Source organism: Pinus tabuliformis, chromosome X, assembly GCF_031772625.1.
Source record: "Pinus tabuliformis cultivar Carrire ecotype Pingquan chromosome X, CPIR1, whole genome shotgun sequence".
NCBI lineage: Eukaryota > Viridiplantae > Streptophyta > Pinopsida > Pinales > Pinaceae > Pinus > Pinus tabuliformis.
In genome coordinates, this window is record NC_142308.1 from 220,257,859 (window position 1) to 220,284,861 (window position 27,003).

At 38.2% G+C, this 27,003-nt stretch overlaps 1 long non-coding RNA gene and 3 pseudogenes across 1 annotated transcript; all 4 read left to right on the forward strand.

Annotated features, from left to right (window-relative positions):
• Positions 1-27,003, forward strand: LOC149139132 (uncharacterized). The gene is made up of 2 exons (XR_016264952.1): positions 1-317; positions 26,921-27,003. It is a non-coding gene; the product is annotated as an uncharacterized LOC149139132 (long non-coding RNA).
• Positions 5,045-8,947, forward strand: LOC149139133 (coatomer subunit alpha-1-like; annotated as a pseudogene).
• LOC149139134 (coatomer subunit alpha-2 pseudogene) lies at positions 9,105-10,830 on the forward strand (annotated as a pseudogene).
• LOC149139135 (coatomer subunit alpha-1 pseudogene) lies at positions 10,835-13,014 on the forward strand (annotated as a pseudogene).

Consider the following 27,003-nt stretch of genomic DNA (forward strand, 5'->3'; position numbering starts at 1 on the left):
CCGAGGACTGTTACAGTACTTGCTTACATCCGCTAGATAGCCACAACAAGCGACAGAGCAAAGCTATCTGTCTAAATACTTGTTCATAGATTCTCTCACATTTGATTCGTATCAAACAGTTCCGCAGGGGGCGAAATGGGAGGAAACCGGAGACGCAGCAGAAGCGACATCCCCAGGGGGAGCCGAAGCCCTCCTCATAGAAGATGTTACGAGGATTGCAGGGAGTGCGATCAATACAGGGAGCGAGATAGGTTCAGAGACATGCACTCCACTCTGCCCACTATCCTTCTGCTCCAAAATATTTCTCTAGACGCGAGGTTCATATCTTCATGTTTTCTTCTTAGTTTGAGGTTTCATACCCAATAATTTTAATGAAGTTGTCTTAAGTCAACCATTTCTGGCTATACATTTTAGTCATCGAACAATGTATTGGGTTTTCAATTTTATTTTTTAAGTAAAAAGACCATTAAGGAATAGACTGTGGTTTTCCATGGGTTTTTTTCGGAGGTCTCATTAAAATCATCAGGGTCTGATAAATTTAGGGTTTGCAGTTCTTTGGTTTATTTTAAGCTTCGACAATGACAATGTAGTTCTGTATGCAACCTCATGACGAAGAATAAGTTTCCACGTTGAGTAGATAGGGTCGCTTAACTGCCATTTTGTAGTGGTACTTTAATTAGATTGAATAACTTGGCAACCGGCCCCTGAACTTGGGGGTTTGCAAGGGTAAATAATTTTCTTAAAGAACCTCGGGGAACGACTTCAAGGGTAATGATTTTCTTAAAGAACCTTGGGAGCTATTTTAAGAGAATAATAAAATTTGCGGGAATTAAGACGAAAATTACATAACATCATGCAAAATGGATGGTTTCTTATAGGAAACCTATCTCATTTTACTAATTCAAATGACACTATTTGAAATAATCCTAAAATTTCCTTCGAGTATAAAACGACCATAACTAGCGTTTGCGAATTTTTTATTAAGTTTGTATTTTCAGTTTTAGCAGGGGTTTCTTCTGTTTCATTTCCAAAGTGGCTTAAGAGTGTTATCAAGACATGAATGGCTGGTAGGATCAGTATGGTCCAAACTTTGAAGGGTTGCCAAAAACGTAGTAGGTTTTAGCTTTTGGTTATCCAGAGGGCTATCAAAAATACATTATGTTTTACCTTCTGTTGCTAGTTATCCAGATGCATTTCTGAACAACATTTTGTTTCCAAAGGGTTGTAAATGAATTTGAAGTTTTAACGGTGCTGTTTAGTTATTTTGATACATTCCTGTACATTCGTCAACACTTATCTTATAGCAAAAATGTTGAGGAGTTTGTGTATTATTTGACACTTGTTCCCACTGAAATCAAAGAGATCATTGTATGCTCCTCGCCAAGGAATTGATTGTTAGTTTCTTTCTTCAAGTGTTCCATCTTAGCAACAAAATAATGAGAAACCAAATGATAAACTAGCATGAATGATTGTAACAGGATTTGGATTATTTTTAAGGGTTTACTGTTAATGTGAAAGTTAAAAGTCCCATCACTATACCCCAAATAAGTCAAAATCAAAATAATCAAAGAATTGAAGGAAATCAGAATTAGGAAATGTTAAGCAATGAATTTCTATAAATGGGTAGGGTAACAGTCCAGAAAGTGCCAAAAACTCGGGGTAGACTTTTTATGAAACTGCATGAAATAGGGAAAATGACAAGAAGTTGATTCCAGCAACTTCTGCAATTTCGACTTGCCCACCAAATTTTTCTAGAACTTCGACCTGCCCAACACATTCTTCTGCAATTTCGATATGCCCAGCAAACTCTTCTACAACTTTGACTTGCCCAACAAATTCTTCTGCAACTTCGACTTCCCCAACAAATTCTTTTTCCCATCAAATGTAGAAACCCTAACACGAGAGAGAGAGGCCCAAAAACTTAGATCTAGTTCTTCGCCTTCCTTTTTGTCCTTTTACCAGCTTCTATCTTGAGAAGATTGAACTTTCTTTTGGTGAGTCACAATGAGGTTGAGTTCCTTCTTATTTATAGGCTTGTGAGGGGTACAAATTGCTCTCTTTAGTCTGACTTGCCCCTTCATGTAGGTCAACTTGATCTTTGTGCACGGAGGATCTTTTGGTTCTATTTTGAGGGCCTCTCGGGGATTCTTTTGAGAATCACTTTTTCAAAATCATCGAGAATGCGGTAGATGATGGGGTTAGAAACAAAATTTATGTGATCAGTAGTTAATGGAATTATTACTGTCTTGGAGGTCAACAAAGCATATGACTAGGTTGCCTAATAAGAGGAGGCAACTTCAATTTTCAAAATCCATAGGCAAATTCAGTACATAAATCTATTTTCTCTCATGGAAGCTATGGGATATTTAAAACTTAAGCATAGAAATCTAATTGCTTGGAATAATTGGTGAGAAACAAACAAAAAGAGTGAGTTCTAAATGTTCAAATCCAAAATTGAGATTGCTATGATCTTGTATTTCATTTGTATTTGTTCAATCGCCAAAGAAAACTGGGAAGTGATAATTAATGAGAAATAATCACGTTATGATCAACAAAGTAAAATTAGTTGTTGGGAGTAGGTTGCTTGAGCAATATCTTAGACATTCAACTAAATAGGTCACAAAGTTTATCATTATGAACATTTTTTTTAACAAGAACGGTTATGAATTGTATTAATGAGTTGGTCTAAATACCAGTCTTCTGAATACAATAGGTTTGGGCACTATCCAGTTGGATTCTTCCTTCTGAAATTCTTTTAGCCTTGCTGTCCGCTTCCATTTGGAATCAGCAATTGTGCTTTTATTTCCTATTTGCCCCAGTTTAAATATACATACAAACAGCTTTAGAATTAAGCAAAAAAACATCTTCTGAAATGCTTTAAGGGATTGGAACCCATGCTTCTTCCCCGTCTTTATTCAATGTCCCGGCCGATAGCTGAGCAGCTTTATTGGCTTCAAGATCTGCCTCTTTGTTGTTGTCTCTCAGCACGTGATAGAATTTCAGATTTTGGAACATCTTTGCCATTCCTCTGATTCTTTGGATCAGCCTTGCTAATCTTAAATCTCGTGGAATAGAGCTAGTCACCATAAGTTTGATGATCACTTTAGAGTCCCCCAGGATATTGGCCTCCTTGATTTCCAGGTTCTGAAGCTGTTTGAGTCCTTGGAAGAGGGCAAATGCTTCAGCTTGGATGCTGGAGTTGATTCCTAATCCCCAGGCAAAATGGAGGATCTCTGCACCATCTATGCTTTTAATTACTCCCCCTGCTCCAGCGCTGCCCGGGTTACCTTTTGCTGCACCGTCAAAGAAGAGGGAGTGCATCCTCTGTTTGAGAATCCAGTTTTGGAAGTCCTCTCTACCTTTTCCCCTTATTTGCCATTCCTCTGGAGGAGCCATGCTTCTGATATTTTGTTGAAAATTCAGGTTCAAGGAGGACCCCCAATCTCTGTCTAACTGGGTGAGGTTGGAGTCATCTTTATGACCACCCCAACATTCTTTTAATTGGGCCTTTACCTTGGCCGCCACCGTCTTGGCGTTGTGATGTAGATTCCTGAATATTCTGTTGTTGTGCTCAAGCCATAGCTGCCAGCAACAAATTTTTAGCAGTGACGCCTAGGCCCTTTGATCCCTTTATTTTTGGGAGGGGGTCCGGGATAGCAGGTTTTCCAGGTGGCAAACAGGTCTAATATGGTCGCTGGAAGCTCGAATTTGGGGTTCCAATAATCCATCAGTTCTCTCCAGACCTGAATTGAGAATTTGCAATTAAGGATCAGATGCGTGGCGCTTTCCTCAGAGTCATGGCACAACGAGCACCTGGATGGTCCGTAGAAACCGCGCCTCTGAAGTTTATCTTCGGTTAATATTTTCCTGTGGCATAATATCCAGCAAAAGATATCAATTTTTGGCAGCGTGGAATTGCCCCATACTGTCTTCCACGGGGCCGGATCTATGGGCGCATTTGGTATTGCATCTAGGCACGTGTATCCTTGGGCGACTGTATAACCAGTCGATTGATCGCCCCATCCTTGCCTGTCCTTCTTATTAATTCGGGGGGTGGGGTGAGTGAGGGTTTAAAAAACTGCAACTAATGCTAAAACCGCTTCTAATTCCCACTTTTGGAGGTAGGGTATGGCCCCCCCAAAAGTATTTTTTGTAGTACTGGTAGTTATCATTTTTGTCTCCATAAGTCATTCTTTTTTAATGATTAACTATACTTTGCTTCTTTCTAGGATCTCCTCTCAAGAACATGTTTCAACCAATTCTCAAGTTCGTTCTTCAAATTACTTTTTAATTATTTTTGAGATTTATACTTCTCTAATCTTCTGTAAGAAAAGGACTTTCATTTTATACTAGCAAGGTGATTCCTTGAGTTAGAGGAAAGTAATATCCTTCCCTCACTAGTAAAAGGATTTCCTTGTAGAAAAGGAAAATGATTTCCTTTATTGAGAGAGCTACAGAATTTTCCTTACCAACGCCGATTGCATTACCAGCATATGCATTGTCAACATAAATGACACATAAATGATCATAACTTGAAGAGTTTCTTTGAATTCACTTACCTCAAGTTTCCATGAAGAGGAACTATCAAGGCAAGTGAGGGAACCCAACGGCAACCTTAAGTTCTCTTAAGAAACAATAATCCCCTAATTGACAAGCCAATCTAGAAAGTCTTCCTACCCAAATAATAAAGGCCTCTATCTTTTCTTGATTAACCATGATGCTTATTGATGTAGTGACGATATCAAGACATTGTGTCATTCCCTCCACTGAACGACTGAATGAGCTTTGTAGTGAGAGCAAGGCCATCTATAAAATTCGCATTAAGCAATTTCTCCCCATAAAGGAGGGGAATGCCTCAAAATGTTTGTTATAAATAAGAATCTTAAGGAGAAATAATAACGCATCACTACAATACCACATAAATATGGGGCAAATGGTTTGGATTGTTCATGACATTTCATGTAGGGTTTGGTCTAGGGTTTGTACTGGTTCTGTATGTTGCGTCAACCCCTTTTATGGTATATAGGCTGGAAGATCATTTGCAATGTTGACCAAATTCGAGTGCCAGAGTAACTGGGTAAAGGGGTTGAGCTTTTATATGAAAAGGCCATGGATCCTGGCCAATCGTCACGATGGGGTTATTCAGTTATGGTTGTTATCACCTAGATTGACCTCAGGCTGAAGGGAGGCAATTCTAGGGTAACCACAAACCAAGCTTAGCCTAGTAGCTAGCCCTACTAGGCCGGGAGAGGGCTCTCTCCGTAAGGATCTCAGTCAAGATGACTGGATCAGGTAAAGGATTTTAGGTTAGGTATAGTAGCACGAAAGGTTTTGATTGAATTTGTTGGTGTTTTGCTGGATCAGATGGAGCTGGGCAGTTTAGGTCTGGGAAATTAGGTCATTAATGTAGGGTGTTCTATGGGGCAAGGTAGGCATAGGCTTTAGCACTTTAGGCTTAATGGTGTGAGGTGTTTAACACTGATGAGGAGCTGAGGAGGGCATGTGACAATCATGGATCCTTCTCAAACAGTAGAAAACATGAAATATTGAATGATTTCCCAAGGCAGAGCATTGTTACAATGGATTCTACCCATCAAACTTGATAACATTCAATAAGAAGCAATGAAATGAATGATGGCATACATAAAGCATATAAAAAAATGATTACAAAAGAAGAATCTATGCTAAAACTCCATACCACAGAGATCCCATAAAAATAGTTGCAAATCTTATTAATCTCCTTGCCAAACTGCTTACAATGATGTACAATCAAGCTCTGAGCATCCAAGTGAGTCCAACCCACACACTGACTGAGAAAATACATGATATAGACCCCCAAACAACTAATCCTAGCCTCAGGGGTCGAATTCCATGAGAGGAGGAGTCAGTGGCACAAAAAGTTGAGCAGACAGTTGAACACTAGGATGCTGAAAGCCTGAAACTGAAACATTCCTAGTATGAAGCATACTGATTCATTCATCTGATTTAAGCTTTTCATCTAATGTATCTACCCTAGGTAACATAAATACACTTTAATTACATCATGATTTTACATTACATTAGCGAAAAGATTAAAATCCCATAGGTGAAAAGCGAAAAACCAAAGAAACAGTGAAAAATTGGGCTGCTTGTCAAGTGCGCAGCGCCTTAAGGAAACGTGCAGTGCCTCTCCTGGACAAACGCGCAACGCCTTAAGGAAACGCACTGCGCTGACTTCAAATCAACTTTTGAGTGCCTTCTCGATGTCCAAATTGGGTTTGGGATAGCTCGTTGGAAAGCTCGTCGAGTCTACTTTCTAGAAAATCTTGAATTGTTTTAATTTGGAGCTCATTTGCCCTGTCAAAAGCTCAATCTCCCAAGACTGGTCAAAATGTGCAGAATGAGGCTGCCAAAATGCACAGTGATGTTTCAGTGAACTTTTGGAGGTCTTCCTCAAGTCCAAATTAAGATCATGATAGCTCAATGGAAAGATATCGGTGTCTAGTTATCATTTGACTCATCAAGAAAGTCATTTGGTCACTCCAACTAGGAGAAATCTTGATTTTCCCAAAGTCACTCCAGAAGTGCAGCAACTCTCCCGAGGCAAATGATGTTTTGGACATTTCTCCCAAACCATGAGACCTGTGTAAAAACTGAAGGATTTTTTTCTTCTTGAGTCTATTATGGGAAAAAACCTCTCTCACTTTTTTCAAATTCATCTTTTCTTGCTCAGAAACATCATTTGAATAAAACCTATCCCGATGTGTGGCACAGGGATTTGTAGAAATGAAGGGAAATGAAGGGGATGAGGGCTTCTAATTTCTTGAGAATTTTGGGAAGTAGGAAGGGATGTTAGGAAGCAGGGGAAAGTAGAATTTCAAAGATTGAGTGAGGGGAAGGGGTCTAAAAGGGCAAAACACAGGCCTAACCTAGAAAAGTCTTAAATTATAGCAATACGCTAGGCTTTGTGGGAAATGATGAATTTGAGGGATATAAGTGATGGGAGGTATTTAAGAAGGTATATTAAGGATAGGGGAAGGTGTATGAACATTAGGATACAAGTTTTGTTGATGATTTGAACATCCAAGAAAAATTACCTTCAAAACCCTAAGAGAGGGAAATGAGCTTTACTTAAGCACAACTGAAGCACAAACAAGGTGTAAAATGACCCATTGGAACCTGAAATAATGATGACAACTCTTTGAATGATGGCACACTCAGCTGAATGGTGACATGGACCAGTACTGGGAAAATTTTGGAAGGAGTGAAAACAATCCTATACCTAATACCTAGTGACCAAATTTTACATGAAGACTCATTGAAATGACAAAAAATTGATTTCGACACCCCAAGACCACTTTATAAGAGCATATTTGATCATTGGTGGAAGACTGCAAAGACTGACACTAACAATGGCATTATCAGATGGGAACATTGATAGATTTGATGAGCATGATGGGTCGGTTAGAGGAGTACATTTTCACAAGGCTTAACCGTGTTTGTGTCTGTAGGTAAGCCAACTGGCTTGGATATTTATTGCATGTTTTGTGGTCCATGTGAACCTCTTTTTTTATGTATTTCAGAGATTGAGCAGCACTTTGAAACTGATCACCAAGGTTCATTTTTCAGTAGTTCCATCAATTGGACGATTGATATGGGTTTCAATGGATACATTTTTATATCCTGGAATGGTGGGTGTCTAACACCTTGGTGACATGGAGAGGGTCTTGAACACATTGGTGTTGTGTGAGTCCCTCATGTATTTTGACAAAATTTTCATGGATCAACTAGGAGATTACCTTTACTTGCTCTGTATTGTAAAATGTCTGGAAATTACACACGTCTAGTGGCAAGTTTTGTAGTGGTGTCAATTGGGTCTAGCTTGGGTGGTTGGGAAGAAAATGTTATCTTTCCCTGTTTGTGAATCAATTGTTGTTTGGAGCTCTTCTTCATGAGCTATGAGGAATAGAGTCAATTGTTGTTTGGAGCTATGAGGAATATCTCAGTCTCACTACTGGATGGAGGGTGGGGTGAGAAATTACACGCAAGGAAAAAGGTCGCAAGGTAATCAAACTGGTATACCTAGTTTAAAACCTTCTGAATGGGCGGGGATTGGGCCAGATGACAAGTCCTTGGTGATTTTGGCAGGCTTAGAAATGCCTCTCATAGTGCAGCCACTTAGCCAAAGGAGAGCTGCAAGAAAAAATCCCACCCTCTCCCATCCAAGGAACAAAGTTATTTTAGAATTGGTAGGTTTAGCGAAGCTTCCCAGCCATGTAGCTTCTTATGTAGACATTGTGCATGTATATTTAGGACATCTAAAGAGTAGTGCCTTCGATTGTAAATGATATTAACTGCAAGTCATCTGACATAACAGTCAAAAATACAATTATGAAAAGTTGTTATAACTCCAATTTACTTGTTAATGTTACAGGGAATGTCTTTAAGATCAATATATGGAACTACAATATGCACCGCTGCCTATATCCGGAGAGTTAAGTTCCACAATGAGTATCCTTAGATTGTCAGTGCCAATGACGAACAAACAATAACGATATGGAACTGGCAATCTTGAACTTGTATCTGACCTTACTGGCGACATTTTTTGTGTAATGTGTGTTTCTTTTCATCCTAAGGAAGATTTGGTCATTTGAAGCCCCTTGGATCAGACTGATTGTGTATGGGATATTTGTGCTCCGAGGAGGAAAACCGTCTGCTGATGATATTAAGGTTAACACAAATGAACACATATATTTTTGGAGAGGGTGATGCTGTTGTCAAATATGTTTTGGAATGTCATGACCATGGAGTGAACTGGGCTGCTGCTTTTCATCCCAGCTTGCCATTGATTGTGTCAGGAGCAGATGGTCACCAAGCAGATTGAATGGCATGCAGATTCAATTGCTTGGTGAAGTTATATCTATTTCATTAGAGATATATTAACTTTTTTTCTTTTTCTTTTATCTTTTTCTTCTGTTACTCCTCTTTATTGAGCAGCATCTCAGTTTGCATGTAATTCATTTGTGAAAAGTTAGTTTTGTTCTCAGAGATCAAGGCCTGGGAAGTTGAATACTTTAGGAGGGCACGTGAAAAATTTGTAGATAATTCATTTGTGAAAAGTTAGTATGTTTTTTGTTCTCGGGTACCAAGCTTGGGAAGTTGGATATTTTAACTTTTAAGAGGGCATGTGAACTATATGTCTCGTGTGATGTTCCATCCACGCCACGACATTATTGTTAACATTTAGAAGATAAAAGTATCTGAGTTTGAGATGTATCCAAGTATTGTAGAGGTGTCCAAACATTTCGTAGAGACCATGATTGCTTCTAGATCCTTGTAGCACATCTTGATATGAATCTTCTTGCTGTTGGGCATGACCGTGGGATGATTGTTTTCAAGTTAGAAAGAGAAAGATCTACTTTTGTTGTTTATGAGGGCACCCTATACTGCAACAATGACCATTTTTTGTTTGCTCATCAATTTGCAACTCAAAAATACTCTCAACTTATACAGATAAGTAGGGCTGGATCCATGAATTGGATCAAGGATGATGATCATTGTTGTTTAGCCCCATGGAGAACATTTTCCTAATACGTTTAGATGTTGATGGTGGGTGATATGAACTTATTCTTGGGCCAGAGGATAGTGTTGGGACTTGGGAGAAGTGACGCAATGCAAGAAGAAAAGACAACGACTTGGAGGACCTGCTGCCTTTTTTGCTTGCAATCAATCGGCAGTCACTGACATGAGTCATAACCAAGTGATAAAAATCGCAGAAATAAGGTGATCAAGAAGTCTAGTTGTCCAGTAACTGTGGATACAATTTTCTGTGCAGGAACATAAAACCTTCTTCTTGGGCCAGAAGATAGTGTTGGGACAGAAGAGTGACACAATGCAGGAAGAAAAGACAGCAACCTTGGTTTGCAACAGAGGATTGTACCTGGGGACCTCCATACTCCATTTGCTAAATACATTTAGTCAGATGACATGGAAAATGTAGCCTTGCTGAGCAAGCATGCAATCATCATTGGAAGCAAGGAGCTTGTACATTGTTCTCTACATAAGATTATTTGTGTTAAAACTTAAGAGTGGTGCTCGGGGTGACAATTGTGCTTTGTTGTCTTCCAAACAGAAACTGTGGCCTTATTGGAACACTTGATGTTCAAGTATGTATAATGAAGGTGTCTGAGAATTCTGTCAATTGCATGAATGAGTTGGAAATAACCATGTCATACAGATTGATGCATGAGTATATATTCAAGCTGGCACTGATAAAAAGGAAGTATGACAATGTTATGAGCATGATTAGGAACTGATTTGTGGACAGGCAGTGATTGCTTAGCTGCATCTGAAGGGCTTCCCAGAAGCGGCTCTTCACTTTTTCAAAGATGAGAAGGCATGATTTAACTTAGCAGTGTAGGGTGAAACTATTCAAATTGATGTTGCTTCTGCAAAACAGAGAGATGTTAAGGTCACTGGTATACACTTGGAACTGAGGCCCTTTGGTAAGGAAATGCTGCCATTGTTGAATATGCTTACCAAAGATTAAAGAATTTTGAAAGGCTTTCATTTTGTATCTTGTCATGGACAATATTGATAAGTTTTTGAAGATGTTGGGGATTGCATAAATATAAAATGATGTTATGGGTCAGTTTCACAATGCCCATATGTGAGTGCAGCAGTTCATGGGCTTACAGAGATTGCTGATATGCTTGTACTTAATAGTTAGGTGGCAATCTGCCCACTCTGCCATCTGGAAAGAAATCATCACTTATTGTGCCTCCATCAATTTGTCGCAATCGTGAATGGCTGTTATTGAGGGTTACCAAAGGCCTTTTTGGGGGTGGGTAGCATAATGCAGGGGTTGCAGTCCATGAAGAAGAGGATGAAGGAGCTGCAGCCAATAGGGGTTAAGACCTTGACACTTCTGGTGGGTTGGATAATGCAGGGGGTGCAGTCCATGAAGAAGAGGATGAAGGAGCTGCAGCCAATAGGGGTTAAGACCTTGACACTTCTGGAGTTGAAAAACAAAATGGTGAGGTTGTAGTGTTGGAGAGGAGACAATGATGATGAGGTAGGATGGGATGTAGAAGATTTGAAGCTCCCTACAGATGTCTACGCTGCAAATGTTGCAGGTACAACTCATAATGTCATTAGTTACGCCATCACCACGTATGCCAGTAATTCAAATATGGATACAGAAAATCTTTTCTTGCAGGTGAGAATGCAGCTGCTAGTAACATTAATATGGTGATGCAGCTCTCAAGTCAACAACTTGGTATTAAGAATTTCACTCCATTAAAAGTTAAAACCTTTGTTTTTGGATCTTTACATGGGCAGCCATACATACCTCCCTACATTTGTTTCTGCACTGTGGTCTTCTTAGCAATAGAGGGAGGCTGGAGTGAGACTGCTAGCTCAAATGTCAGAGGTCCATGAGCTTTGGTATTTAAGCTTTTTCAATTAGATGAGAAACTTAGACTAGCTTACAAAGCCACAACAGATGGGAAGTTAGCTTACAAAGCCACAGCAGATGGGAAGTTTAGTGAAGCATTAAGGTTATTTCTTACAATCTTGCACGCAATTCCAGTTATTGATGTAGATTCCATTTAGGAGGTTGAGAAGCTGAAGAAATTGATTGGAATTGCTAAAGAATGTTTTATGGGTGTTCAAATGGGGGTCAAGAGGAAGTTAAAGATCATACTGTCGAACAACAAGAGCTTGCAGCCTATTTTACTCATTGCAACATTCAAAAAGTCCATTTGAGGTTGGCTTTGCTGAACACCATAGGTGTTTGCTAGGGAAATTCAAGTTTTCGAAAACATAAAAGCTTGGTTTTTCAGTACATTTAACTACAACAAGAAGGTCTTCAGTGTTCACCATATCATCATTCCAGTTGGAAATAAAACACTAGTGATAATTTCTTTTCTATTCACTAGGGATAATGGCCCTTTACAATCCCTGCACAAAATGCCAAATACGAGACAATACTTACAGCTGTTAGCTCTGTATAAACTGAAGTCCCAACATGCAACAATTGTTGTTCCTTTAGCAGCTCCAACAACCAACTCCTTGGACACCTTGGACTGCTCCTAGTGACTTGGCAGCCCTCCTGGCATGCCCCCTGTACACTCAATCAGCAATCTTCCCATTAAGCAGTTCTTCAGCTACATCCTGCAGGCCATGGTCTGCTTTCTCAGTCCTCCTGTAGCAGACTTCAAAGCCTTGGCCTACTCCTTTAGTCCTCAGCCACCTCGCTGTAGCAAGTTCACGCCGTCACCCCCCCTGCACGGAACTCCACAGGGCCACTAACTTGGCTTGATAACTGCTGGCAAATGAGCTCGCTGCAAACCATGCAACAAAGGCCCACAAGTTCTGTAGGCATGTGGGAGGCAGTTGCAGGGTGCTAAAAACACTGAATTATGACTTCAAAAATCCTTTTGTTGTTTTTGGAGCAACTTTTACACCTCTATACCATGGTAAGAAGTATGTGTCCTGTCCACATTGTACACCACACTTTATTCCAATCATAAAGGGAAATCTATGTGCTATATGTGAGCTTGCAGTTGTGTTCTGGGTCTTTAGCTGCAGCACAAGAGAAAGGAAGTTAAGGATGATACTGCTCAACAGAAAGAGCTTGCAGTTTATTTTAGTCATAGCAACCTTCAAAAATTCCATTTGAGGTTGGCTTTGCTGAATACCATGGGTGTTTGTTATAAGGGATGGAGCTTTAGTACAACAGCTAACTTTGCTTGATGACTATTGGAAAGTGAACCCTTGCAAACCATTCAACAAAGGTACAACAAGTTCTGCAGGCATGCGAAAGGCAGCTGCAGGATGCCAAAAAATTGAATTATGATTTTGACTTCAGAAATCCTTTTGTTGGTGGTGCAGCAAATTTTACACCTATATACCATGGTCAATCAGAAGGATGTGTCCTGTCCATATTGTAGAACATGCTTTGTTCCAGTCATACAAGGAAATATCTGCCCTATATGTGAGCTTTCCATGGGTTCCGATGCTTCTGGGTGTTGAATGTGCATCTTTATTTCAAGAAATTTCATTACCCATGCATATTTCCATATTAATATTGCACTCTCTATCTTTGAGAGCCACGTTGAGAGATATGGCAGGACAATCACTAACAAGTCTTGGACAGACTTGAGGGTCTTTTTAAGAGACCGGAGGAGGCTGTTTATTGATCACTGAAGTGACAGTAGAAGTAAAACTTTCCATGTTTTTTCATTGTTTACAATTTGAAATTTCAGTCTGTGTTTTTTGCTCCCTTTCTCAGGAAGTAAAACTTTCCATGTTTTTTCATTGTTTACAATTTGAAATTTCAGTCTGTGTTTTTGCTTCCCTTTCTCAGTCTCAGACAATGAAAAGTGCCAGTAATTTAGCTTTAGGTCTGGAGAATTTTTTATAGAACCCCCTGGGTGTTTATCCTATCTTTATCATGCAATTGTTCTAGTGGTTTGTCTGAGTAGAAACAGGCACTAGGGTCTCATTATTCAACATCAGAAAGCAATGCAATTGTTTGAATGCTTTTTCATATGTAGGTCCTGTCAGAATCAGAACTGGTCAAATCGCCCCATTGGACTGGGCATGGTTTTGAACCAGCCTGCTGACTAGACTGGTACCTAACCAGTACAAACTGGCCCTAATTGGCTGGACAAGAGACTTAAATTTTTATGAAATTTCTGAATGAATTTTCTTGTACATGCACAACAAAGTTGGTTTATTCTTTTGATGATGACTATAGATGCAAAGTAAACAATTGTGAATTTTTCTTAATGCCTGGAAATAACAATCCTCTCTTAATTATGACTCAAAATTTATAACTCTGAAGTTGTTATGTGTTTGAATGAAAACTATTTTACAAAATGCTTAAAAGAATTGGTTTGCATCTACATAACAGTATTCATGTCTATACTTGTATGTTGGCCATAGGGCTTTAGATTTGGGTTTCTATCTTTTTTTACACGCATATTCTAAGTTCAGAACATAACCATCACTTTTACACTAGAAAGGCTTGGAAATTCTATAGCCAGCTGTTTGTGCTACACGCACTTGAAAAGGTGTCATTTATTTGCTGAAACCAAGGCATCTTTTAATGCAATTGACTCACAGCAGGAAGGAAAGCTATGACACAATTTAGATTTGCATTATTTGTATATTTACCTGTCTATATGCTGAAAATTTAGTAGTGGGGTATATTGTATTCACGTTGCCTAGGAAACTTACACCATGTGGCCTCATTCCTAATCTCAAAATAAACCTCGCAGCCAAACACTGCTTCATCTCAGGAACAAATTATAAGGCCTTTAGGGCTTCAACATCTAAGACTCTTTGGTCTTCTTTTTTCTTTGGAGGCAAGGTTGTTTGAAACTCAATGCATGTTATATTAGGATCCAAGGGACCAAACTTGGCGTATAAAGAAAAAGCACTACTTTCTACACATGTTTTTATTACCAAACTAGGTGCACCAAACCTTTTTTAAATCCCGAACACTAGTAGTAAAATTGTAGCATTTCATAGTAAGCCATTTTCTGTAGCTGATATCAGAGGAAGAGATTGCTGCAGCAGCAGAAGGAGAGATTACCATGGGAAGCAGAGGGTTTCAAGAAACAAAGAACTGATAAGGGGAGTAGGTTGTTTTTCCAGATCGAAAATGTGGAGTAGGTTGTTTTTCCAGATCGAAAATGTATCACAAAAGGGTTATTTGGGCCCTCAAGGAAAAGAACGGGGGCAGTTTTTCCCAGCATGCCAAACAATCGAAAATGTATCACAAAAGAGGTATTTGGGCCCTCAAGGAAAAGAACGAGGCAATTTTCCCCAGCATGCCAAACAACCGCAGGTGCCCAAATCCGATGAAAACCCTCCCAAATTCTATCCTGCAGAAGACGTGCTTGATTAGACCCACTTCCTTTTCACACAGTAAATCAATAGTTTGTTGAGTACCCAGATACCCAAAAACTGAGATTGCTAAACCTATCAATCGCAATTCTGAAAAAGAGTAATGGGAAATTGGGAATCCAAGGCTTATGATGAAAAAAATCTTAACCTTATGCTTGGTGCCTGCGTCAGAGCTCTAGAATAGTGAAGACAGAGGTAATCAATGGGGAGAAGAGGAACTTAGGTCTTTCAATGTTGTGCAATTCTTACACATCCACGCTTCGTTAGGTAAAAGCTGCAAACATGATAGAGCTGTAAACTCTGGCATGCATAAAAAAGGAGCTAGAAAATCCAAAAAAGAGCGTAACCTCATTGCATAGATGGCAGCTTCAACATTGCCCATTACTTCACTCAGTTAAGCAACACCCTGTTCTTGGCACACTGCCCACATTGCAAACACCAACCCTGATATTGAATCCTTTGGATAAGAATTAGGTTACAATCCATTTTCCGTTGTTTTCTGTGGCACCTGCAACTAATACCCTATGCCCAGTGCAATAATTCAATGCCGAAGGTATGGTATGGCGAATGGTGCTAGACTGACCAACGACAAGGAGAAGGGTACTGTTAAAATTGGCAACTAGGGCCAAACTACATGTGGGTCTACTTATTCATGGCAGCTTATATTTTTCCTAGATTCCTCTCGTAGAGAGGTGTAGGATTGATCTAAAAATCATCTGATTCCAACATGTATTCATGGAGATATGAATTTAATTGTGTTATGTGAAAATTCGTCAAGGTCGGCGAACAACCAAATTACCCCATCTATCTTCAACGTTTTACTATAAATAGAAGAGGTTTGCAAGTCATTTGAGACACACACTCACACCTCTTGTGATCTCTTCCTCCCCACTTGTTTGGGTTTTAGTGGAAGGAAGAGTTCCTAAGAGAATATGCTGCCCTAAGAGAAGATTCCCTAGCTCCTAACGCTGGCATGGAGATGAAGGCCTAACACAATTATGAAGATAGGCTTTTAACGCTGCCCTAAAGCCTTGAGCCCTAGCTGCACACATAACGATGTCAAGGAGGGCAGTGAAGTGTAAGCCCTCATAAAAGAGGCTTACACTCAACTTAAGGATAAGCCTAAATTCCCTAGCCGCTGGTCACAATTTGTTGTTACAAGAGACCCTCAAAATGCAGTAAAAGAGAGCCTTAATCTGATGTCTGAACAACTCCTAATGTTTGCTGTCATAATGGAGACTCTATCCACTGAATTGAGATCTATAAGCTGACCTAATTGTAGGGAATACACAGTCACCCTAACGTTGTCCTTGAGTGCCCTAAACACTATGGCCGCAGTCAAGGAGGATGCATATACTTAGCCTTCTATATGCTACTCATACGCTGCCCTAAGCCGCAGGAAGGAGGCCTAGAAGAGGCCCTAATCTCAGGCCTGAAGAAGACTTAATTCGTTGTCACAAATACAGCTAACATTGCAAAGGAAGCCTAGCAGCGACAATGTTAATTACAATTGTTCTAAGGCATAGGTAAGTTGGGGGCAACTGTCTCTATATTAGAAGTATGAGGGTATCGTTGCCATTTAAGGACTTGGTAGCTAGCTGCTTTGCTAGGCTGCAAGCCATAGCAAGCAGGTAAGGCTGTTCCATGACAATATTGATGAAAGTGCAACATGAATGGTACAACATCATGCAACATGAATGGTGCAGCATAGTGATGATGAAGTGCAGCATGATGGGTGCAACATAGTGATGATGAATGGTGCAGCATAATGATGATGAATGGTGCAACATAATGATGATGAATGGTACAACATAGTGCAACATAGTGATGATGAAGTGCGACATGATGGGTGCAACGCAATGATGATTGCATGTAGTATGATGAGTGCAACATAGTGATGGGTGCAACTCAGTGATGGGAGCAACACAGTGATCAGAACAACTCAGTGATGGGTGCAACACTGTGATGGGTGCAGCATGGTGATGGAATCACCTTGGAGAATCAATTGAAGCAGTATGCCTTCACTTGAGTTTAAATCAGCTACCTCATGTGTTATCTTCTTAGTGAAGATCTCCGCTGAACTATTGAAGAACATAAGAAGAATTGATCAAGGGTTTCCCCACATTGGGGTTTGTCCCTGGATGGCGCCACATCTTGTGTCCTCTTGTCTTGGCTTGTTTTCTGCGATTTATGTTTATGTTATATCTGCATTTTACTATCATGCTAAATGTGATTGCTAATCTGGAATTGATATTGAGCTAATATGGAAAATTGAAGTAAATTTGCTCTCAGCATAGAACATACCTAAAATTAACAGGTACAACTTGCTAGAGAGGAGTAGAAGGTTTCAAAACAGGGCGGAGGATGCCATAAAGTGCTGTAGAAACATGCAGGTATGAGAAAACATGCCAAAAGCAATTTGGACAAATGGAAAATTTCCATTGGTTAGAAGGGCGAAATTTAATCTTTCCCATTGGCCAGGGGTGAACAATGTTTGCCCACCCCAAGCCAACAAAGAGAACGCCTATCAACGTAATTATGTAAGAACATGTACAAAGTTATTTTTAAAATTACTAAATTTAGATGTAAATTAAAATGTATGGTTTTTATTTTTTGATGGCTCTAAGTTGAGTTCATGAGCAAGGTCTAGATGCACTCGTAGAGATCTTAAAGGATACAAATATTTGATGTCTTGTCGCTTGTATTTCTCATGCACAAATAATGTCACTAAGTATGAGGCTTTGATACAATGCCTTAAAAAAGTGATAGATTTGGATGTTAAATAGCTCCAACTAATAAGGATTTACAAATAGTTATCAAACATTTAGGAAATTCAATTCATTGTATTTTAATCACCTTAGGAATTATAGAGATGAGGCATGGTTTATTATTTCTAATTTTGAAACATTCAATATTAATTATGTACATTAAAGTCAAAATGAAAATGCAAATTAACTTTCAAACACAACTCCTATATTTATACCATTGGGAAACTTTTCTATGGACATGTTTTCTAATGAACAATTTTCCAGACCTTCTATACCAAACAATATTACAAACTAGATATTTTTTGCTGATGATGCCCCTATTTTAGAATTCCTCACATAGGGAGATACTTTTAGGGGATCAACCATTGATGAAAATTGACATTGCGATCAACAAATTAATACATTGCCTCTAGATGCAAAACCAAAGAGTGAGAACTTATTTCTTAAATATGTGGTTCAAATCTCTGTAACAAATAATACCCACAAAATATTAATCTAGGTATTGGATACGTGCCTATTGAGAGGGCTACATTTTTTCATTTCCTTAAGGAATTATAGAGACTTTTTTTTTGTAGAATTACACTGATTCAAAAACCCATGACACTAAAATCATTCAGGATGTGATATCATTCAAGAAATATATAATCCTATTCAACAAACATTCCTAGATATGTATTCAACAATATAATAACAAATGAAAATGAATATAAGAGGAAAAATATTTTTTTTTATCATTCATCATTCCCTATGGGTATCCAATATGGTACCTGCTAGGAATAAGAATGGAGAAATCGATATTTTCATTGATATAAAAAATATCAGTAAAGCATTAGATAAATATAACTACCTTGTTCCAACCGTGGAACACATCCTCTAGTGTATTTTAGGTTCTAAAATTTTGTCTATGTTGGATGATTTTTCTAACACCCCAATTCCAACCCCTCAATTGTAAATAACATGTACATGCAAAGATTAGGCTAGTGGGGGTATCATGCCCATGTGTATTTATGTGTATATGTTTTGGGACCAGAGTATCAACGTGCATATGCTTTTATATGTTTTGAGGCTAAAAATTCTGGTGTTGCAAATATGATATTTCATGCACACTAATAAACACATTAGCACTGCAGACCAAATAAGATGAAAAGAGTATGGGGGGTAAGACCCCATGTGCATACAAAGTGGGTTTCATATAACTTAATAATTATGATAAAAGTGCATTGGCTTCTCAAAAAAGTCCATGAAATGACTTGAGGGGTGTTAGGTGTCAAAAAACAAATATGCAAATAAAAGTATGTTTGTGGGAGCTACTAAGGGTTAAAGTTGTTATGTGCTTATTTGTGCTAAAGAAAATCTAACATTCGTTAGATTTCTTTCATCTTACAATGTTGTTATTAGCAATACACTTGTGTATGATAGAATGAAATCTAGCATATGTTAGCTTTCTTTTGCTTGATAATGTTGTTGTTGGCAATAGGCTTGTGTTTTTGCTAAATGTAAATATAACACATGTTAGATTTTTTTCACCTTACATTGTTTTTATGTGCTTGTGTTTGAGCTATAAGGAAATTTAGCATGCACTAGATTTCTCTCACAATGCAATGTTGTGGTTGGAAATTTGGTTGTTTGTGCTAGAAGGAAATATGCTAGAATTCTTTGACCTTGCAATGTTGTTATTGGAATTTTGCATGTGATTGTGTTAGAAGGAAATTTAGCACACGCTAGATTTCTTTTATTGCAATATTGTTATTGGCAATATGTTTCAGTTTGTGCTAGAAGTAAATTTAGTGTGTGTTATATTTCTTTAACCCTACAATGTTGTTATGTTCTTGTGTTTGTGCTAGAAGGAAATCTAGCATGGGTTATATTTCTTTCATACTGTAATGTGCTTGTGTTTGTGTTAGAAAGAAATCTAGCATGCGCTAGGTTTCCTTGCCGTGTAATGTTGTTGTTGTCAACATGGTTGTGTTTGTGCTAGAAGTAAATCTAACGCGAGCTAGAATTATTTCACCTTACAATGTTTGTGTCTGCATGTGTTTATACTAGAAAAAAATCTAAAACACATTGATTTTTTTCACCATGCAATGTTGTTATTGGCGATGTGCTTATCTTTGGGCTAGAAGGAAATTTTGCATGCACTAGATTTATTTCACAATGCAATGTTTTTGGAAATATGGTTGCTTGTGCTAGAAGCAATGTTTTAAAACTCTGACTCCAGTTCAGAAACGGTTGAGGGTTAGCTCCGACTTCGACTCTGACTCGATATCGACTCAACCGGTTTGATTTCAATGACTCGGTAGTTGTAAAAAATACAGTAAATATATATTTTTTTATAAAAAACATAATTTTAAATATTTTCATTCATGTTTCCAAACACAAAGCCTTAGAATATAGAGAGAAGACAACATATGATCAAAGTAGGCTCATGAATATATCCATTATATCAAAATGGCACCCAGTGCACTATCCAATACAAAGTTCATACTTAGCCACCACTACCAGGATTCTTTTCTGCCTCAGCCTAAGGACAATCACTGGACTACAACAACAATAATACCAATTCTCTGCCCCTACTGAAGTCTCAAAACCCTTGATTTAATTTTGGTCAAGCTTCAGAGCAATTAGAGGTAAATATGTATTTATTAGTCCATTGCCAGAACGTTTGCCTTTTTAAAAACATTGTATGGCTCAATGCATTGTTTTAGTTTTCTAATTCATGCCACTAGGATAACCATACTTCAGCCTTGTAATTTTCAAAACTTTCTCACAACGATAGATTACTTTAGGGCTATAAATATGCAATAAATAAAAACCCAACCATTGATATGTAGGAGGCGGAACAAATTTTGACAAATGTGCTTTAGGATTTTTGTGAAAGAGGCTAGCCGACCAAGTTGTTATCGAGCCAGCCGAGTCATTACCAAGTCGACCGAGTTGTTATTGAGTTGACCGAGTCAATGACTGGCTCGATAACAACCCAACTAGCCATTCCGTTTCGGCCGCCGAGCTGACCCGACGAGCATTGGCTCGCTCTGACTTGGCCGAGTCGGAGTCGACTCGGTCGTTTTTTAAAACAATGGCTAGAAGGAATCTAGCATGTGTTTTGTTTCCTTCAGCTTGCAATCTACTTGTGTTTGTGATAGAAATGAATCTAGCATGCACTAGACTTCTTTAGTCCTACAATGTTGTTATGTGCTTGAAGGAAATATAACGTGCGTTAGATTTCTTTCAAATTGAAACGTGCTTGTGTTTGTGTTGGAATTTTTTTTTAGCACAAGCTATATTTCTTATACTCTATAATGTTGTTGTTGGCAACGTGCTTGTATTTGTGGTAAACATAAATCTAGCACTTGCTAGATTTCTCACTCTACATTGTTGTTATGTACTTGTGTTTGCGCTAACAGGAAATTTAACACCTGTTAGATAGATTTTCTTTTACCTTGCAATGTTGTTATTGCTAACATGTTTTTGTTTGGGCTAAAAGGAAATCTAGCTTGTGCTAGATTTGTTTTGTCTTGTAATGTTGTCATTGGAAATATTTATATGCTTGTTTTAGAAGTAAATATAACGCAGACTAAATTTTCCTCAGCCTACAATGTTGTTATGTGATTATGTTTGCATTAGAAGGAAATATACTATGCATTATATTTCTTTCATCTTGCATTGTTTTTATTTGCAACGTGCTTGTGTTTTTGATAGGAGGAAATTTAGCATGTGTTAGATTTGTTTTGTTTGGTAATGTTGTTGTTGGCAATATGTTTGTGAAATTGTACTAGAAGGAAATCTAGTACGTGTTATATTTTTTTCACAATGCAATATTATTTTTGACAATATAGTTATTTGTGCTAGAAGGAAATCAAACGCCTTGCATTGTTTTTATTTTGCAATGTGTTTCTGTGTATGCTAGAAGGAAATCAAAAGCCTTGCATTGTTTTTATTTTGCAATGTGTTTCTGTTTATGCTAGAAGGAAATTTAGCATGTAATAGATTTCTTTTTTTCTTGCAGTGTTGTTGTTGACAATATACTTGTGCTTGTGATAGAAGTAAATCTAACACATACTAGATTTCTGACACCTTGCAATGTTGTTATGTGCTTGTGTTTATGATAGAATGAAATATAACACACATTAGATTTCTTTCAGCTTACAATGTTCTTATTCGCAATGTGTTTTTGTTTGTGCTAGAAGAAGATCTTGTGGGTGCTAGATTCCTTTTTCCTTACAATGATGTTATTGGTAATATGCTTGTGTTTGTGCTAGAAGTAAATCCAACATGTATTAGGTTTCTTTAGCCATACAATAATGTTGTTTACTTATGTTTGTGCTAGAAGCAAATATAGCATGTGCTAGAGTTTCTTTTACCTTGCTGTAATGTTGTTGTTGACAACATATTTGTGTTTGTGCTAGAAGTAAATCTGGCATTTCTTTCACCTACCAATGTTAATATGAGTTTTTCTTTTTTTTCTTATGCTTAAATTTCTTTCCCCTTCTAATGTTGTTATTACTTTCTAGCACATGTTAGATTTCTTTCACCTACCAATGTTGATATGAGTTTTTTTTTTTTTTTGTTTATTTTTTATTCTTATGCTTAAATTTCTTTCCCCTTCTAATGTTGTTATTGGCAATGTGCTTTTGTCTGTACTAGAAATAAATCTAGCATGTGATACATTTAATTTTCTTTGCAATATTGTCGTTGGAAACATGTTTGTATTTTTGCTGAACGTAATTCTAGCACATGCTAGATTTATTTCACCCTATAATGTTTCTATGTGTTTGTTTTTATGCTGTTAAAATTGGAAACTAGGGCCAAACTCCATGTGGGTCATCTTATTAATGGTAGTTGATATTTTTTTTGGATATCTCTCATCGAGAGGTGTAGGATTTATCTAAAGATCATCCGATTCCGATAAGTATTCATGGAGATCTGAATTTATTTGTGTTATGGGACAATTCGTCAAGGTCAGCGAACAACCAAATAAACCCTACTTGTGCCCAACATTTTAGTATAAATAGAGGTGGCCTTCAAGTCATTTCTACACACACTTGGGATCTCTTCCTCTCTACTTGTCTTTGGGTTTTAGTAGGAGGAGAGATGCTAAGGAATAACACTGCCCTATGGAGAAGCCCTAATGCTGCCCTATTGAGAAGCCCTAACGCTGCCCTATGGAGAAGCCCTAACGTAGCCTATGAAGAAGCCTATACGTTGTCCTAAGGGTGGTATGGATCTACCCTAGCTGCAAAAAGTCTAGAAGATAACAATGAGGAGTTAGGAGGATATTCCAGGAGGCCGAGGAGCTGTTGAAGAAGGCTGAAACCCACATCTTGAGGTTGAGGAGCAGGGGGATTGTTTTGGGGTGGTTAGGTGAAGGAATATCCCCTAGAAGGGCTGCCGCAACTAAGGGACAACTTGCTGTAGCAAGCCACAATAGATAAGAGGAGGTCGAAGGATGGAATAGGGGTTGGAACAGCCGAGCATTGCAGCCAAGGCTTTCCTCCTCTCTTAGAAAGGCAGATGCAGTTGTGGAGGGCTATTCTGGCCACATTTTGAAGGCTGTTAGGACTGCTGTTAGAATGCCCTAACCAGTCCAGTATTGCAGCGAATAGAAAAGCCCCAAAACAGTGATGATGATACATTGAAGCAGCATGATGATGATATATTGCAGCAACATGATGATGAATGCTGCAGCATGATGGTTATAGTGACGAAGTGTATCATATCATAATGAGGGGCAACACAATGGTGAGGTGCAACAGTATGATGTAGCAAGTTCATGGTGCTGCAAGTATAGCACATTGGTGCAATAGCATGCAAGGGACAACAAACTAACATTGGGACAGTTGTATGGTACTTAGTAGCAAGTACACCAAGCATGCAATGGTACAGAAGCATGCAAGGGACAACAAACTAATATTGGGACAACTGTATGGTATTTAGCAACAAGTACACCAAGCATGCAATGGTACATCAACATGTAAGGGACATCAAACTAACATTGGGACCACTGTATGGTACTTAGCAACAAGTGCACCAAGCATGCAAGGGACAACAAGCAAGAAATGGGACAACAAACATGGACAACATGGTTCAACTATGACACATGGGACAACAATACAACATTAAGTGCAGTAGTCATGAGGTCCAACATTGTGATGATGGGTGCAGCATGGTGCAACACGGTGAGGTGCAGCATGATGACGAGATGCAACACGATGATAGGTGAAGGAGTCACCTTGGAGAATTAGTTGAATCAATATGTCTTCAACTGATCTCATGCATCATCTTCTTAGAGATGATCTATGCTCTCATTTAGATAAGTCAAAGTGTTGACTTCAGTTGTATATGTACTATCTCTCAGTCTCTCTCTCTCTCTTTGTTGAACTATTGAAGAACATATAAGAAGAATTGATCAAGGGTTTCCCCACATTGGGGTTTGTCCTTGGCCAGCGCCACATCTTGTGTCCTCTTGTCTTGGCTTGTCTTCTGCGATTTATATTTATGTTCTATCTGTAGTTTACTTTAATGCTGATGTGATTGCTAATTTGGAAAACATATTGAGCTAACTGTGAAAATTGAAATAAATTGCTCTAGAATAGAACATACCCAAAACTTAACATGGTATCAGAGCTGAGGTGAAGACAAAGCCCAAGCAAGAGTGAAAGAGCAACCACCAAAGACAGTTGGGAAATGACAAAATGATCAATGGATTCCTCATCCCTCTTCTAATTCACCAAGGGTGAAGTCGAAGCAAAGAATATTATCAAAATGGCGCAATGGAAGTTTCTGATGGCCTACCTGAAGATCACTTCAATGGGAAGTCCGAATCTAAGGGTGGAAGGAAAGGTAGATGCTTTGGTTGAAATAAGTTCGACCATTATGCAAAGGAGTGTTCGACTGGCTGGGACACATCACTTGATGATGATAACAATCATTCCAGGGACATCTTCAATGATCAAAGGAATGACAAGACACAACTGACTCTTCAGAGAAACCAAGGAACGCCAGGTATGAATAATCAAATGTTGTTTATGATAAGATAAAGAAGTGTTATCTTGTATTGGCCCTCTCGTTCAGATTCTTTGGGAATCTAGCTTATTGATTGTAGTGCTTCAAGGCACTCCATCAGATAGAAGGTTGCTCTCTCTCTAATTTGGTAGAGATGGAAACATTCATGGGATTATACTTGGAGCTAATGTCGCCTATCCCGGAAAGGGTGTTACCCCTCAATTGAATGAGTGTAACTCGATTCATTTACATAATTTCTTTTATGTACCTGATCGCAAGAAGAACCTGGTGTCCATTTTGGCAATGGAAGCCCAAGGTTTCTGGGTGGCATTCATCGATGGAAAGGTATGTGTTTGAAAATAGAATTTTCAAGGATGCTTTTACTCGTGGGTTCAGGGTTGGCAATTTCTATCAAATTGTAGAAAGTCCATTGGGGACCATGTCAGCTGACACATAGCACCAGAGGTCTATGAGTCAGATGATGACAAGGATGCCTGAATTCAAAAGGAGCATGAGGGTACATGTCTGAGATGTACCGAAGGAAAATCTCACAAGGGGACCATTTCCCTCATGTAGCAGGTCCACAGGTTTGGAACAACCCGAGGAGGTTTGAGATTCATGACCAGGAATCTCATGTGTGTAGGTGGAAGAAAGCCCTCTATGGCTTGAAGCAAATCACCCCAGGGTTGATATGAGAGGATTGATAGCTGTCAGATGAAGCTGAGATTCACTAAGAGTGAAGGCGATCCAAACCAATGTTTGAAGGTTGTGGATGATAGACCTCTCATACCGGCGCCTTCTGAGAACAACCTATTTCTGACAGGTGTAGACCCTCTCATTTGCAGAAGTAAGAGGGAGTTGGATTCCAGATATGGAATGGTAAACTGCAAGCCCGTGACTACCTCGAGGATCTTAACTTTCAGAAGTTATATGGTGGTGATGCCGGACCAGATTTGGGAAATGGCTCTGAGTTTCATAAACTCATTTGCATTGATGTTCTTGGTGAACTTCCGTTCGGATATATGTTTTGCAGTTAGCATGGTGAGCTCATATTTGGTTGAGCCTCACTGGATTGGTGCCAAGAATCTTCTGAGATATCTTTGGGGCATAATCTCTCATGGATTGAGATACACTGTTGGAAATATGACGCTGCATGATTATTCGAATGCTAACTGGGCACCCAGTGTGGAGGATCACTAGAGCACTTCTCAGTGCTGGTTCTTTTTGGGTTCTGCTTCGATATCATGGATGAGCAGGAAACATAACTCAGTTGTTATAAGCACCACCAAGACCGAATACATAGCCACGAATTGCATTTAGAAGTAGCTTAAGATGAGCGATGTCTATTTCATGCTATTATATATATGACATCATGAATTATTGCTTTTATTTCACAACACTAATAAAATAATTGTTGATTTGGTTTGTCATTACTAAAAATAAAATATTTCTATTTTATTTACTTTTGGTGAGATATTGTGTTGATAACAATTATTGATTTGAATGGTCATTTAATTTTTTCATATCAAAATTTCCCATGCTATAGAAATTTTTACAATGGATTACATTATATGTAAAAATTAATAGATAACTGGTCTATTTGTTTGAATTAGATCATTACAATTATTTGTTTCAATCATGGTTTAAGTTATCATTATACCTCTTAGAAATTAGTAATGTGAAGAGTGACCCATTGCATTCTTATAACTTTTTTTATTCCATATAAGTTGAAAAACTATATTAGGTTCTACGTAGCACCAACAATAAACATACAATTTGTACTAAAAGAAGCACCAAAAGCAACTAAGGTAGAGACTCTAGAAATTAGCATATAATTAATTAGGTTTGAAATTTAAAAATTGTATTATATTGTATGTGGAAGTTAATATATAATTAGTTTGTTTACTTGCACTAGACCGTTGTAATTATATTTTTCAATTGCAATTAAAGAAATCCTCATAAGTATTAAAATCAATGATTTTAATGGTGGGTCAACACTTTCTTAGAAGAATTGTATTTCATACAAATTAAATAAAGGTACTAGGTTGTATATATAAATTAAACATATCATTAGTTTGTTCATTTTAATGGGGCCATTGTATTTGTATTTTTGATTACTATTAACTCGTAAAATTCCCTTTGCATATAAATGGAAACAATTCATAATAAATATTAACATTATTTTTAATTTGGTAGGTGTTTATGTCCTTAAGCAATGAAGTGTAGATATTTTAATATCATACATGTGGTTGTAGTGCAGATGCAGATGGGCATTACTAGAAGTCAAAAGATGTTGATATTTGAAATGGAAGGAGTATTCTTCAAATCATACACCAAA